The sequence below is a fragment of the Bos javanicus genome, chromosome X, assembly GCF_032452875.1.
Source record: "Bos javanicus breed banteng chromosome X, ARS-OSU_banteng_1.0, whole genome shotgun sequence".
NCBI lineage: Eukaryota > Metazoa > Chordata > Mammalia > Artiodactyla > Bovidae > Bos > Bos javanicus.
The window spans coordinates 92,202,552-92,217,625 of record NC_083897.1 but is presented as its reverse complement, the minus strand read 5'-3'; the positions used below and the strand labels follow the sequence as shown (position 1 = coordinate 92,217,625).

At 45.9% G+C, this 15,074-nt stretch overlaps 2 protein-coding genes and 1 pseudogene across 13 annotated transcripts in view; 1 reads left to right on the top strand and 2 right to left on the bottom strand.

The window, feature by feature from the left end:
* Window positions 1–15,074, bottom strand: part of LOC133243357 (fibrous sheath CABYR-binding protein-like) — a 188,245-nt gene that overhangs the window by 98,626 nt on the left and 74,545 nt on the right. The window lies entirely within an intron of this gene.
* Window positions 1–15,074, top strand: part of LOC133243353 (fibrous sheath CABYR-binding protein-like) — a 277,781-nt gene that overhangs the window by 251,410 nt on the left and 11,297 nt on the right. The window lies entirely within an intron of this gene.
* On the bottom strand, window positions 10,623–12,679 carry LOC133242522 (endogenous retrovirus group PABLB member 1 Env polyprotein-like; annotated as a pseudogene).

Below are 15,074 nucleotides of genomic sequence, written 5' to 3'. Positions count from 1 at the left end.
AGCTCCCCACGTGCGGGGACGTTACAAGTCCCCTGTCCATTCTCCTCCCTCCCACCCCCGGCCTGTGAACGCGTTCCTCCCGTACACTCACTGTTCTCTCAGGCCTCACGCTTCTGATCCGTCCTCAGTGCCCACGAGGCTCACCCGGTCACCCCGGAGACTCTCCGTCCTTAGCGATGCTCCCTTCCTCTCCACCCGAGCATCCCTCTGCCCAGGGTCCCGCCCCGTCATCAGGAAAGACCGCGCCCCTCATGGTGTCCTGTTTCCAGCCTTCCTCCCTGTCATCACCCTCAACATGACGTCCTGTCCTCCAGCTCCCTGGCACTACTGCCAGTGCACTGATACCACAACCTCCTGGAGACCTCCAGCTCACCGACCACGCGTCCTTTCACACCATGCGCCAGGCCCCTCCTGGATCGGATGAGCCAGGGCTGGAAGCTGTCCCCGGCAAACACACCTCTCCCTGACAAATACACCTCTTGTGCTCCTTTCTCCCTCCTGTCTGCCCAGTCCCTGCCTGTGTCTGAGCACCTGAGCATGGAGGAGAAAACTTTACAACTTTACAGATGTGTTTTATCTTGAATCCATGGCCGGAGTAGATCGCTGTTCAGTTTCACGGTCACCTAGCTACACTCCTACACTACACACTAATAACCTTCCTCCATGCTAATGACCACCAGCCCCACCTGCCAATAATTCGTGGAGAATGCGAAAGGAATCCCTTGGGATTTCTCAAGTTTCCCAGTCCCGATCTGCATGTTTCTGCCCTGGCACTCTGCTGCCCCTCTCCACGTCTGCTCCTGACTGCACCCAGCCCCTCACCTCTGCCAGGGATCCCATGCCTTACACCTTCTCAGGAACTTTGCACCTGCAGTTATCATTCCTCTCTCCTGAACCAGCACCTGCTCCCTCTCCATCGGAGCATTCCACAGCAAAGGGGAGCACGCACCGTCTTCCACCACCCTATTCTGCAGCTATTGGCACATTACCGGTTGCCCTTCAAAGCAAAACTGCTTCAAATTCTGCTGAGATATTCTCTCCTCAGCCCCCTTCCATGGAGCTCTTGTCCCAGTCACCCCACTGTAACTGGCTTCGTCATGGCCATCATTAATATCCATACTTCCTGATCCCACACTCTTCAGTGCTCATCTTAGCCAACATCTCAGGCACCTTTGGCACATTTGACTCTTGTGTTCTTTATCCCTCTGTTTTTTTTTATAATTCAGGGGCGTGGGGCTTATGTGACAACAGCGTCTCCTAGATGTACTCGACAAGGTACACATTCTACACTATGCCTCCTTTGACCTGGATATTGTATGGGAAGTCTTGGGTCAAATGAAAGACAAGCCAAAGGAAAGAGCGTCCCAGTCACTGCGGGGTAACGGCCCGCAGAGGCAGTGGCAGGCAGAGGTGAGAGAGCTCAGACAAGGGAGGTGTGACAAGAAATGAAGAGGAACACCAAGGAAAGGAGGGTTCCACCCCATTCACACTTGGGACTCACAGGGGGCACACTGTACAATGACCAAACGGAGGCTTTGGGCAGAAGGGTGGCTGCAGTTCAGGAATTTCATTTTCTGGAGCTGATCGTGGTTCCTGCTGCGGTGCAGGTGAGATCCAAGGGAGGGCTCTGCATCACCCAAGGGAGAAATGTGGAAAGGGACTGAATCCAGACGAAGCCTAAGCAGGCAGTGGGCTAGGGGACCTTGCGGCTGAGGCTGAGGAGTAAACATGCCTGCCCGGGGATGGGCTGGACGATGAGACCCAGATTCAGAGGGGTCTGCACATGCCAGAAGGGTGGCTGAGGCTCAGTCAGCCAGGGAGGACTGGGCCCACAGCAAGAGGAGGGAGACAAAAATGCAAGTTTCATCACTCCCACCCACGGGCAGTGCAGGTCAGCATCACCAGGTGGAGCTAGGAGAGGAGAGCACACCCTGCGAGCACACAGCCCGCTACTTCCAATACCGTGCGTCTTTGGTTCCTTTCAAGCCATGCTTCTTGAAAGTATAGACTCCAGGACCATCCTTATCTGGTTACCTCTCGATTCCTCCGCCATGTGCCCATCCACAGAACATCCCCTTGCTAACGTCTCCCAAGAGCTCCGTGGGCCAACCATAGTACCCAGTGCTGTATTGGCCACAGACACATTCCATTTTTAAAACCACTTTTCCTTGGTCAGAGTCTGTGACAGCAGCCCACCCTGGCTTTCCCCATAACTCTCAGGCCATTACTTCTAAGTCTCCTTATCTGTCCATTTACTTTGATCCCCTCCTAAATCTTGGGCTTTGTTTTCCTCTGGTTTCCAACCTCTGCCCTGTGCTCTTCCACTCCATACATGATCCTTGGGTGACCATGTCACCCCCCCAGAACTTTTACCCATCTGACTTGTTTTCATCAGTATCCCCCTGTATGCTGTTGGCTTTTCCTATCACTAAATCTACCTAGGAGATCTCAGCTGGGCCCCAGATTCCCCACAGGTCGAGATGTATGGGGCATCTGCACTCAGATGTCCCATAAGCCCTGCAGGCCTGCTAGTAGCCCCAGGCCAACTTTCCTGTCACACGGATGGGCACTGCCATCCACACAATTCCTTAAACCACAATCCCAGGCATGCTGCTGGGTGTGATCTTCACTGTGCCATGACTCCCCTGGAGCTGCTCTGGAAAAGCCTGACGTGAGATCTTCCTGTTGCCACAGGTGGGGATGGGTTCCTCTGAGAGGCCCTGTTCCTGCAGACACACTCTGAACGTGTCCTTAGCATGGGCCATCACCCTCTTTTGGATCTCCGAGAGAACCCGGGCCCTGTAATGCACCTGAGAGGTTGAAAGCCCTGTCTTTAACAAGACAGTGAGTCAGGACACAGCAGTGCAAGCCCATCACTGGGGAATGTGCCAAAGAATATCCGAAAGAGATCCCTAAGGAACGTTTAGGGAGGTGGGTCTTCATGGGTGTGCACCAAACAAGGGATTGCTTAACTGTATTTTTCCCAATAAGCATCCCATTCCGATTTGGTCTTCATCTGAGCACGGGAGTTAATGTGATAACACAGGAAACAGGTTAAAACGGCAACTGAGCGCAGGCAGCACATATGCTGACAGCCGATCCTGCTACATCAACATCAGCAGCTACAATTCTCAGCCATCTTTAATCTTTGAAGCACTATTCTGATCTGTCGAATGAAGTTATCTCCACAGTGTTTTAGAAATTTATTAAACTAACTAGGCACAAGGGATCCTGACAAGAACTAAATCATAATGGGTTTCACTAACAACAGCAGGGTTTTAACTGTAAAACTTTGGATTCAGGAAGATGCAGCAGATCAAGCACAAGGTCAGTTTTCAAACCAGTATTAATCTGAGCAAGTTGTCCCTTTCCTCAGCCTAAGATAGCTGTCAAGCATAGCGGGTCATGATGAAAACCTGCTTTCACTGTAGAGAGGAGTCGCAAATTTTTGATCTTCGATTTCCTCCTGTAAGAAAGGGTTCTGTTTCCACAGCTGCAAGCTCGGCTTTCATAAGAGATCTTTTTCAGATAATGCTCACTCCAGGACTACATTCCAGACCTACTACTTCAAACTCTCTAGGGATGTCCTGCCAGCATCACCTCTTCTAAAGCCTCTCCAGGGGAGATTTGATGCACAGTTTAGGTTGAGGAGCACAATCGCACGATGCTTCACCCTGGTTTTAAATAGAATCCTGAACTGAAGAGCCATGTTTGCTACTAAAGATGTTAAAATATTTTTTTAATTATGTGTCTTCCCTTCTGAGTGGTATTTTGACATATTTATTCACAGCCATATTTAGAACAATTTCAATGACTCAGTGGTGTGTTAGGCCCCCAAGTTCCCTTCCTTTCCAAACACTCAGGCAGATGGACGGGAGGGAATGCACCTCAGTCCTGGCGGCAGAAGGAGGATGGATGGAGTTCCGTTGTCTTGGTTACTGTTCTGCTGAGCATCCCTCCTGGGTTGCTGAGCTCAGGCAGGGGGCCTCACACCAGGTTAACAGGTATTCCTATGACCAGAGGTTGGAGCTGCGGGCTGAGATCCGTTACTGAATCTGGGAAACGGAAGCTCGGTCCACGTAGCTAAGTAGAAGTTGTCCACGAAACAACTAAGTAGAATTTCAGATGCAGGGTGGGTTCTGGGAGCCTGTCCAGAGCCATTGACTTGTGGTCCCACAATGGGCACCTGTGTGTAAATACAGAGACACACTAGACATGTGCTCACTGGGGATTCTGTCCTGACGTGCACAGCGACTGTCTCTGGAGGGAGCATCTAGCACATGTGGAGGAGGCCGGACCCAGACCGTGGGAGGAGCAGGGCACTCCTATTGTTACAAAAGCAATGGCATATCTTTTCCCACATGTCTCACTTGGACATCAGCTGTACCTTCCTAAACTGCTTTACTGAGGTATAGTTACACACCACAAATCACACCCATCACTTCCAGGGCAGTGACTTTTAGTAACTTCACACAGTGGTGCAGCCACCACCACAGTGCAGTTGTGGAAGACTGCCAGCACCACTAAAAGGTTCCGTGTACCCATCAGCAGTCGATCCCCAACAGGACCTGCAGGCCCAGGCATACTCTCGTCTAATTTCTGTCTCTGTAGATTTGCCCTTTCTGGGCATTCACATCAACGGACTCCTACAGGAAGTGGCCTTTTGTGTCTGGGTTCTTTCACTTAGCATAATGCTTTGGAGGCTCACCCATGTGACAGCAGAAAGCAGTTCATCACTTTTCATCCATCTATGCTGTTCCACTGAATGGCTACAGAATACTCTGTTTACCACTCTCCAGCTGACAGACTTTTAGGCTGCTCCACTATTTGGAGATTACAGACAGTGCAGCTGTGAAAGACATGTAAGGACGAGTATTTGTGTGGACATGGGTTTCATTTCTCATTTCTCCATGATTTCATTTCTTCTTTTGCATGGTGCACAGACTAGACCCTTCAGTCAGTGTGGAATAGAGGTGGTTGAAGCAGACCTCCTGTCCTGGTCTGGATCTCAAGAGGCAAGCATTCACTCAGACTCTACTAGATGTGATGTGACGAGAGCTGGCTGTTTCTCACGGATGTTCTTCAGCACGGCAATGACGATCCCTTCTATTCCGAGATGGTTGACCGTGTTTATTGATTTAGTTATTTACTTATTTGTCCTGAACGGGTCTTGAACTCTGTCAAATGCTTTTTCTTTGTCTGTCAAGATGGCAGGTGGTTTCCGTCCTTCATTACATCAATACGCTGTTTCCCGTAACTGAAGTTGAGTGTTGGTCCAATACTGCAATCCTGGGAAAGATCTCGCACAGCCCTTTGCAAAATGTTTCTCGATTTGGTTTGCAGATACTGTGTTGAGGGTGTATGCATCGCTATTCATGATAGATATGGGTCTGTAGCTTTCTGGTGATGGCAATCTGGCTTTGGTACAGGGGTAATACTGTGCTTATAGGATGAATTAGGAAATGTTCCCTCCTCCCTCCTGTCTATTCAGGAAGAATCTGTGAAGGATGGGTGCTATTTCTTCTTTAAACCTTTGGTAGAATTCACTGATGAAACCAGGAGGCCTAGGACTTCCCTCTGTGGGAAGGTCTTTAAATGAATGGTTCAGTATCGTTGCTTGCTACAGGTACATTCAGATTTGTTATTTGGCCACTGCCTTTAAGCCAACTCCCATCCAGTATTCTCTGGCCTGTTGGTTCCTATGGCTCGGTCTCTGGCCTAGGATTTGACGTGCTGGATATCTCTGCACATCACAGATTCTGGCTCCTACTCTGTAACTGGGGAGAGTATGCTGCTCAGAAGTGACCCCCAGATCACCAACACCCAATGAGCAGGTTGGGGATACAGATTTTGAGGTGGGGAGGGGGTGGCACAGCTGATATCCTCCTTTATAACCACCTATCCATCCTCTGGACGCCCTCATGCAGGCTGTGGGTAATTCTGCAGTTGGGACTGGCACAGCAAAGACCCAGAGTATCCTGTCCCCTCCTCCGCCATAGCCACTTCATCTACCCTGATCCTTTTCAGTCTTCTCATCTCCTAGCAATGCAGCCTCACAGGGGATCAGTGACACACTCGCCACCACACCTAAGGGTGTCAGATCTCCTCTCTGCGCAATGACTCAACTCTCGAGGGCAGGGACTGGCCATGCATTTCCTCCTCACCTCCCCATCTCAACAGCCAGCCTGGCACGGCATGGAGTGGATGTAACATATACAGTGAAAACCTTCATGATTGGCTAAATGAGGGACTGTGGATGGCAGGATCAACCTGGGTTGGCTGCTGGAGTGAGCCCATCGCATCTCACCCTGGGGAACTTGTGCCAAGCGGGGATGACCATCCCTGCCCCAGTGCACTGTGGCTAGCATCAGTGACGTACCTTATCCAGACTTGGTGTGCCACCAGCTGTGGACGGACACTGGAGTCACCGGGTCTTCTTACTTCACCCCAGCCTTTACGGAGGGTACAGTTGGGCATGCTCTGTCAGAAATAAACCTGCGCTCATATGGCCTATTAGTCTATGACAAAGGAGCCAAGAACATCCATCACGGAAAATGCTGTCTCTTCAATAAATGGTTATGGAAACCTGGACCCATTTCTTACTCAACATTCAAAAATAAACCACAACAACAGAAGATTAAAGACAAAATTGTTAGACCTTAAACCATATAGCTCCTAGAAGAAGACGTAGGCAGTATGCCCTTTGACATTGGTCTTAGCAATAGTTTTTTTGACATGTCTCCTCAGGCAAGAGCAACAAAAGCAAAAATAAACAAATGGGAGTTCATCAAACTAAAAAGCTTTTACACAGCAAGGGAAACCGTCAAGAAAAGAAAAAGGCAACCTGCTGAGTGGGAGAAGATATGAGCAAGTCATATACATGGGAAAAGAGGTCAGCTCAGTTCAGTTCAGTCACTCAGTCGTGTCTCACTCTTTGGGACCCCATGAATCACAGCATGCCAGGCCTCCCTGTCCATCACCAACTCCCGGAGTTCACTCAGACTCATGTCCATCGAGTCAGTGATGCCAACCAGCCATCTCATCCTCTGTCGTCCCCTTCTCCTCCTGCCCCCAATCAGAGTCTTTTCCAGCATCAGAGTCTTTTCCAATGAGTCAACTCTGTATGAGGTGGCCAAAGTACTGGAGCTTCAGCTTTAGCATCATTCCTTCCAAAGAAATCCCAGGGCTGATCCCCTTCAGAATGGACTGGTTGGATCTCCTTGCAGTCCAAGGGACTCTCAAGAATCTTCTCCGACACCACAGTTCAAAAGCATCAGTTCTTCGGCGCTCAACCTTCTTCACAGTCCAACTCTCACATCCATACATGACCACAGGAAAAACCATAGCCTTGACTAGAAGGACCTTTGTTGGCAAAGTAATGTCTCTGCTTTTGAATATGCTATCTAGGTTGGTCATAACTTTCCTTCCAAGGAGTAAGCGTCTTTTAATTTCATGGCTGCAATCAAAATCTGCAGTGATTTTGGAGCCCAGAAAAATAAAGTCTGACACTGTTTCCACTGTTTCCCCATCTATTTCCCATGAAGTGATGGGACCGGATGCCATGATCTTCGTTTCCTGAATGTTGAGCTTTAAGCCAACTTTTTCACTCTCCACTCTCACCTTCATCAAGAGGCTTTTTAGTTCCTCTTCACTTTCTGCCATAAGGGTGGTGTCATCTGCATATCTGAGGTTATTGAGATTTCTCCTGGCTATCTTGATTCCAGCTTGTGCTTCTTCCAGTCCAGCGTTTCTCATGATGTACTCTGCATATAAGTTAAATAAGCAGGGTGACAATATACAGCCTTGACGTACTCCTTTTCCTATTTGGAACCAGTCTGTTGTTCCATGTCCAGTTCTAACTGTTGCTTCCTGACTTGCATACAGATTTCTCAAGAGGCAGGTCAGGCGGTCTGGTATTCCCATCTCTTTCAGAATTTTCCACAGTTTATTGTGATCCACACAGTCAAAGGCTTTGGCATAGTCAATAAGGCAGAAACAGATGTTTTTCTGGAACTCTCTTGCTTTTTCGATGATCCAGCGGATGTTGGCAATTTGATCTCTGGTTCCTCTGCCTTTTGTAAAACCAGCTTTGACATCTGGATGTTCATGGTTCACGTATTGCTGATGCCTGGCTTGGAGAATTTTGAGCATTACTTTACTAGCGTGTGAGATGAGTGCAATTGTGCGGTAGTTTGAGCATTCTTTGGCATTGCCTTTCTTTGGTGATAGAAGCAAGGTCCAATGCTGTAAAGAGCAATATTGCATAGGAACCTGGAATGTCAGGTCCATGAATCAAGGCAAATTGGAAGTGGTCAAACAGAAGATGGCAAGAGTGTTGACATTCTAGGAATCAGCAAACTAAAATGGACTGGAATGGGTGAATTTAACTCAGATGACCATTATATCTACTACTGTGGGAAGGAATCCCTTAGAAGAAATGGAGTGGCCATCATGGTCAACAAAAAAGTCCAAAATGTAGTACTTGGGTGCAATCTCAAAAATGACAGAATGCTCTCTGTTCATTTCCAAGGCTAACCATTCAATATCACAGTAATCCAAGTCTATGTCCCAGCCAGTAACACTGAAGAAGCTGAAGTTGAACGGTTCTATAAAGACCTACAAGACCTTTTAGAACTAACACCCCAAAAAGATGTCCTTTTCATTATAGGGGACTGGAATGCAAAAGTAGGAAGTCAGGAAACAACTGGAGTAACAGGCAAATTTGGCCTTGGAATATGGAATGAAGCAGGGCAAAGACTAATAGAGTTTTGCCAAGAAAATGCACTGGTCATAGCAAACACCCTCTTCCAACAACACAAGAGAAGACTCTACACATGGACATCACCAGATGGTCCACACCAAAATCAGATTGATTGTATTCTTTGCAGCCAAAGATGAAGAAGCTCTATACAGTCAACAAAAAGAAGACCAGGAGCTGCCTGTGGCTCAGATCATGAACTCCTTATTGCCAAATTCAGACTGAAATTGAAGAAAGTAGGGAAAACCACTAGGCCATTCAGGTATGACCTAAATCAAGTCCCTTATGACGATACAGTGGAAGTGAGAAATAGATTTAAGGGACTAGATCTGATAGACAGAGTGCCTGATGAACTATGGACGGAGCTTCATGACATTGTACAGGAGACAGGGATCAAGACCATCCCCATGGAAAAGAAATGCACAAAAGCAAAATGGCTGTCTGGGGAGGCCTTACAAATAGCTGTGAAAAGAAGAGAAGCAAAAAGCAAAGGAGAAAAGGAAAGATACAAGCATCTGAATGCAGAGTTCCAAAGAATACAAGAAGAGATAAGAAAGCCTTCCTCAGCAATCAATGCAAAGAAATAGAGGAAAACAACAGAATGGGAAAGACTAGAGATCCCTTCAAGAAAATTAGAGATACCAAGGGAACATTTCATGCAAAGATGGGCTCGATAAAGGACAGAAATGGCATGGACCTAACAGAAGCAGTACATATTAAGAAGAGGTGGCAGGAATACACAGAAGAACTGTACAAAAAAGAACTTCATGACCAAGATAATCACGATGGTGTGATCAGTCACCTAGAGCCAGACATTCTGGAATGTGAAGTCAAGTGGGCCTTAGAAAGCATCACTACGAACAAAGCTAGTGGAGGTGATGGAATTCCAGTTGAGCTATTTCAAATCCTGAAAGATGATGCTGTGAAAGTGGTGCACTCAGTATGCCAGCACATTTGGAAAACTCAGCAGTGGCACCTTAGGGAAACTCAAAGGTAAGGTGGTGGTGGTTGTTCATTTTCAATCGCTCAGTCGTGTCTGACTCTTCTCATGAGACCCCATGGACTGTAGCACCCCAGGGTCCTATATCCTCCACTATCTGCCATAGTTTGTTCAAATTCATGTCCGTTGAGTTGGTGATGCTATCTAACCATCTTATCCTCTACTTCCCCCTTCTCCATTTGCCTTCAATCTTTCCCAGTGAAAGGTTGTTGCTGAACCATGAAAGACGCCGTTATTCTTGGCCTCTGGAGGAGAAGACTTCAATCTGGGGCCAGAGACAAGGCTTGATCATTCGGAGCTTTTGTGTAATAAAGTTTCATTAATGTATAAAAGAGATAGAGAAAGCTTCTGACATAGACATCAGAAGAGGGGGCAGAAAGAGTGCCCCTCTGCTAGTCTTTAGGTGGATGTTATATAGCTACTAGTAGTCTGCTAATTAAAGAAAGGAAATGTCTCAAAACTCAGAGAAGGGCACCAGGCCCCTCAACAAGCATTTTGAGATAACATTGGCACCAGGTGAGTCATCCTGGGCCATAAAAGGATTGACTTGAATCTTGAAGAAAGGCAGATTTCCATACAAATATATAGTTTCATTAACATAGATTAGGAGAACAAGGTATGAGTTTAACATACTGGTTTGTCAAGTGGGTTCTGAGCTTTTAGGCAGAACCACCTTGAAGACAGAGTCTAGGGTAAATGCATAGAACATTAACATAGCTTAAGACTAGTATTTCCATAAGAAAAATGCATTGGTTAGCCCAAGGTTTGAGAAAAGTGAAGTTCAGGTGGAACCAGGTGTCATTATGGCAACACAAAATTTTAAGAGAAATCTCTTTTTATATTTGTATAGAGAAGGGGAAAAAATATAACACCAGTTTGTTTCCTCCTGCCGCTTAAGAGAGAGATAAAAAAATGTCTGACACTTGCAGCCTATTTCCTCCATTTGGAGACCCCTGGCCTTCCTGCCTGTTACCCTCTCATTCCCCTCTTTTCTTTTAGGAGAATTATGTTGCCTAGGGAAAGGGGCATCATTCTCATTCCATAACTGCTTCCAAGCTGATAAGGGGCATTGTCCCTAAATTTGAGAGGCAAGATATTCTCCTAACCCTCATATTGAGGGTCTCTGATCCAGGGGTCCCAAGTAGTAGCTGGAGGAAGCTGCAGCAGTCGCAGGAGTTTGAGCAACCATTTGTAACTTAAAAGCCTTTATGTGACTAGAAACAAATCCAGCTACACAGTTACAGGTGCAGGGAGCAAACAGCAAAAACAGAACAATCAGAATTACTCTAATTAAGATAGTCTTCCACCATGGGGGACTAGTTAACGTCTCCCAAAGTGAGGCAATTGAGGCTTCAGGAGCATCCATAGCCTGAATCATCTTGTTCATGTGTTTAGTAAAATGAGTACCATTAGTGCTCATATCAGGTATATATGTACAGCACTGGGTATGAATAATGGCACAAGTTCCTCCTTGTGCAGCTGTCAGAATATCTAAGGCCAATCTGTTTTGTAAAGCCACCTTTCTAATTTGTATTTGTTCAGCATTAAGAGCTGAAATAGAGACAAAGATGTATACAATAGGCTTTTGGACTCTGTGGGAGAGGGAGAGGGTGGGATGATTTGGGGCAATGTCATGGAAACATGTATAGTATCATATAAGAAACGAATTGCCAGTCCAGGTTCGATACAGGATCCTTGGGGCTGGTGTACTGAGATGACCTGGAGGAATGGTACGGGGAGGGGGTGGGACGCGGGTTCAGGATGGGGAACACGTGTACGCCTGTGGTGGATTCATGTTGATGTGTGGCAGAACCAATACAATATTGTAAAGTAATTAGCCTCCAATTAAAATTAAAAAAAAATTTTTTTTAAGAGCTGAAATAGCTTTTTGAGAATCTTGTAATGCCTGTTGAGTAAAAGTAGTCAAAGCATCCACTCGGAGCATAACATCTGTAGTTCCCAGAGAGGGAACAAACACTGAAGCCAAATAATCACACCAGTGAAATACAGATCTTGCCCACCGAGTTTAAGGTGTGGTAAATTAGCAGGCTTTTCTGGAAGCTCTGAAAATATGAAGCCGTGAGTAAAAGCTAGACCTAGGGTGCATCTCCCTATCTAGCCAGAGGGCTCATCCTATAGGCAAGAGCCACATATCCAATAGGTCCCTTTGGAGCAAGCCAGCGTGACTGAGATATCCAGTCCCAATCAGCACTTGGCCAGGCAAAGGGAGGACCTGAACTGGGGTTGGAAAATTCAGGAATGATTACCTTGCATATTTCCTGAGGCAAAAGTCCCAATTGTTTCCAATCATTATAATTAAGTTGTTGGCTAACTTCTGGGGATGGCTCTATTTGTCCCCAGCATATAGGGGCAGTAGACATTAGATGTCCTTTTTCAGGAGTTAGCCATATAACCTCATATCATCCCATATTTGATAAACGTCAGGTAAAAAGCCACTAGATCTAGACCCATTTACCTTCTGTGTAGCAAAATAGTCATAAAACCAAGACAATGAATAATCAAAATTAAAAGCCACATTACATTCATAGTTAAAGTACAAAGTGTTGCACCAGTCCATCTTAGGATTTTTAGATGTCATCAGATTAAGAAGAGGCATCACATATGATTGTTGTCGAAGGTATTCGCAGAGTTGGAGAAAGTCTTTTCCTTGAAGTGGAGATGTACACCATGGGAAGCCTTCCACTGATGAAGAAGGGAGCACTCTGCAGACCCAGCAGTTAGACCAACTGTGGAATGCAGCATAGGAGTGAGCCCAGGACAGGAAGGCATTGTCATGAGGATCAAACGGCAAACTCAGGATTTTTGGAGTCAGCAGAAGTAGGCTCACACAGATTATCAGGCCCATCTGAAAAGTACAAAGTCAGAGCATAGAAAGTAAAGACATAAAATGACGTCACTTAGTTCTGATCAGGGTGCCACCTCTTAAACTTGAGTGTGATGCACCAACGAGTCAATTCCTGGCACTTTGACAGCTGTGGGAGAGGAAAGAATAAGCTGGTAAGGGCCTTCCCAGAAGGGTTCGAGGGACTGGCCCCCAGATCCCAATGTTTTTATCAGGACCTCAGTTCCTAGCTGAAATATAGGCTTGCTTGACTCAGAGGCTGGGTCAGCAGTCACCTGCAGGAGTTCCATTAATGCCTGTTGAAAAGCTGAGAGCTGAGTTACATAATTAGTTAATTCTAAGGCTTCAGGGTCTATAACAAGGTCTGTGCATAACAAAGGCCTTCCATAAATACATTCAAAGGGGGCAGCCCCTCCTTTTGGGGGGCAGTCCCAGCCCTCATTAAAGCTATGGGTAGAACTTTAATCCAATTGTCCTGTGTCTCTTGAGTTAATGTGCACAGATGTCTTTTGATAATGTCGTTAGCTGTTTCAACCTTTCCTAAGGATTGGGGTCTCCAGGAACAGTGTAAATGATATTCTATTCCTAGAGCTTTAGACATCCCCTCAGTTAGAGCCGCTTTAAAGGCAGAGCCAATGGAGAAGGCAATGGTACCCCACTCCAGTACTCTTGCCTGGAAAATCCCATGGACAGAGGAGCCTGGTAGGCTGCAGTCCATGGGGACACGACTGAGGGACTTCACTTTCACTTTTACTTTAAAGGCAGAGCCACTGTCAGTCTGAAGCCTCCGTGGCAGCCCAAACCTGGGGATAATTTCATGGATTAAAATTCTTATAACCTCCTTAGCCTGTTCACTATGACAGGGAAAAGCCTAAATCCATCCAGTAAAACTATCCACCCAAACGTGAGAGCAAGAATATCCACTAGCTTGTGGCATATGGGTAAAATCAATTTCCCAGTCCTCTCCAGGATATTTTCAACTTCGTTGTAATCCAGATTTTGCTAGCTTTTCAGTCTTTGGGTTATTTTTCTGACAATCATAACATCTTTTGACAATGTCTTTTAAATTTTTCATTATATTTTTACCTTCAAACAAATGAGAAGCCATCTGGTAAGTACTCTCTTGAGAAACCTATATGCAGGTCAGGAAGCAACAGTTAGAACTGGATATGGAACAACAGACTGGTTCCAAATAGGAAAAGGAGTACATCAAGGCTGCATATTGTCACCCCGCTTATTTAACTTCTATGCAGAGTACATCATAAGAAACGCTGGGCTGGATGAAGCACAAGGTGGAATCAAGATTGCCGGGAGAAATATCAATAACCTCAGATATGCAGATGACACCACCCTTATGGCAGAAAGTGAAAAGGAACTAAAAAGCTTCTTGATGAAAGTGAAAGAGGAGACTGAAAAAGTTGGCTTAAAGCTCGACATTCAGAAAACTAAGGTCATGGGACCTGGTCCGATCACTTCATGGCAAATAGATGGGGAAACAGTGTCAGACTTCATTCTTTTGGGCTCCAACATCACAGCAGATGCTGATTGCAGCCATTACATTGAGAGGGTAACAGGTAGGAAGCCCAGGGATCTCCAAACGGAGGAAATAGGCTGCAAGTGTCAGACACTTTTTATCTCTCTTAAGAGGCAGAAAGAAACAAACTACCGATATTTTTTCCCTTCTCTATACAAATTTCAAAGGAGGCTTCTCTTAAAATACTGTGTTGCCATAATGACACCTGATTTCACCTGAAGTTAACTATTCTCAAACCTTGAGTTAAGCAATGCATTTTTCTTATGGAAATGTTTGTCTTAAGCTATGTTAATGTACTATGCATTTACCCCAAACTCTGTCTTCAAGTGGGTTCCGCCTAATGGCTGAGAACCTACTTGTTATCTGAACCTATTGGCTCAGAACCAGTATCTTATACTCAGACATTGTTCCCCTAATCTATGTAAACGGAACTATTTGTATGGTAATCTGCCCTTCTACAAGATTCAAGTCAATTGTTTTATGGCCAGGGATGAATCCTCTGGTGCCAAGATTATCCCAAAATACATCTTATGAATGAGGGGCCTGGTGCCATTCTGAGTTTTAAGACATTCCTTTCTTTCATTAACAGACTGCTAGGGACTATATATAACATCCAGCTGAAGACTAGCAGGGGGTACTCTTTCTGACCTCTTCTGATGCCTATGTCAGAAGCTCTCTCTATCTCCTTTATACTTTAATAAAACTTTATTGCACAAAAGCTCTGAGCGATCAGGCCTCGTCTCTGACCCCGGATTGAATTCTTCTCCTCCACAGGCCAAGAATCCCAGCGTCTTTTCCTTCAGCAACAACCTTTGAAAAGTAAAAGACGCTTACTCCTTGGAAGGAAAGTTATGACCAACCTAATCAGCATATTAAAAAACAGAGACATTACTTTGCCAACAAAGGTCTGTCTAGTCAA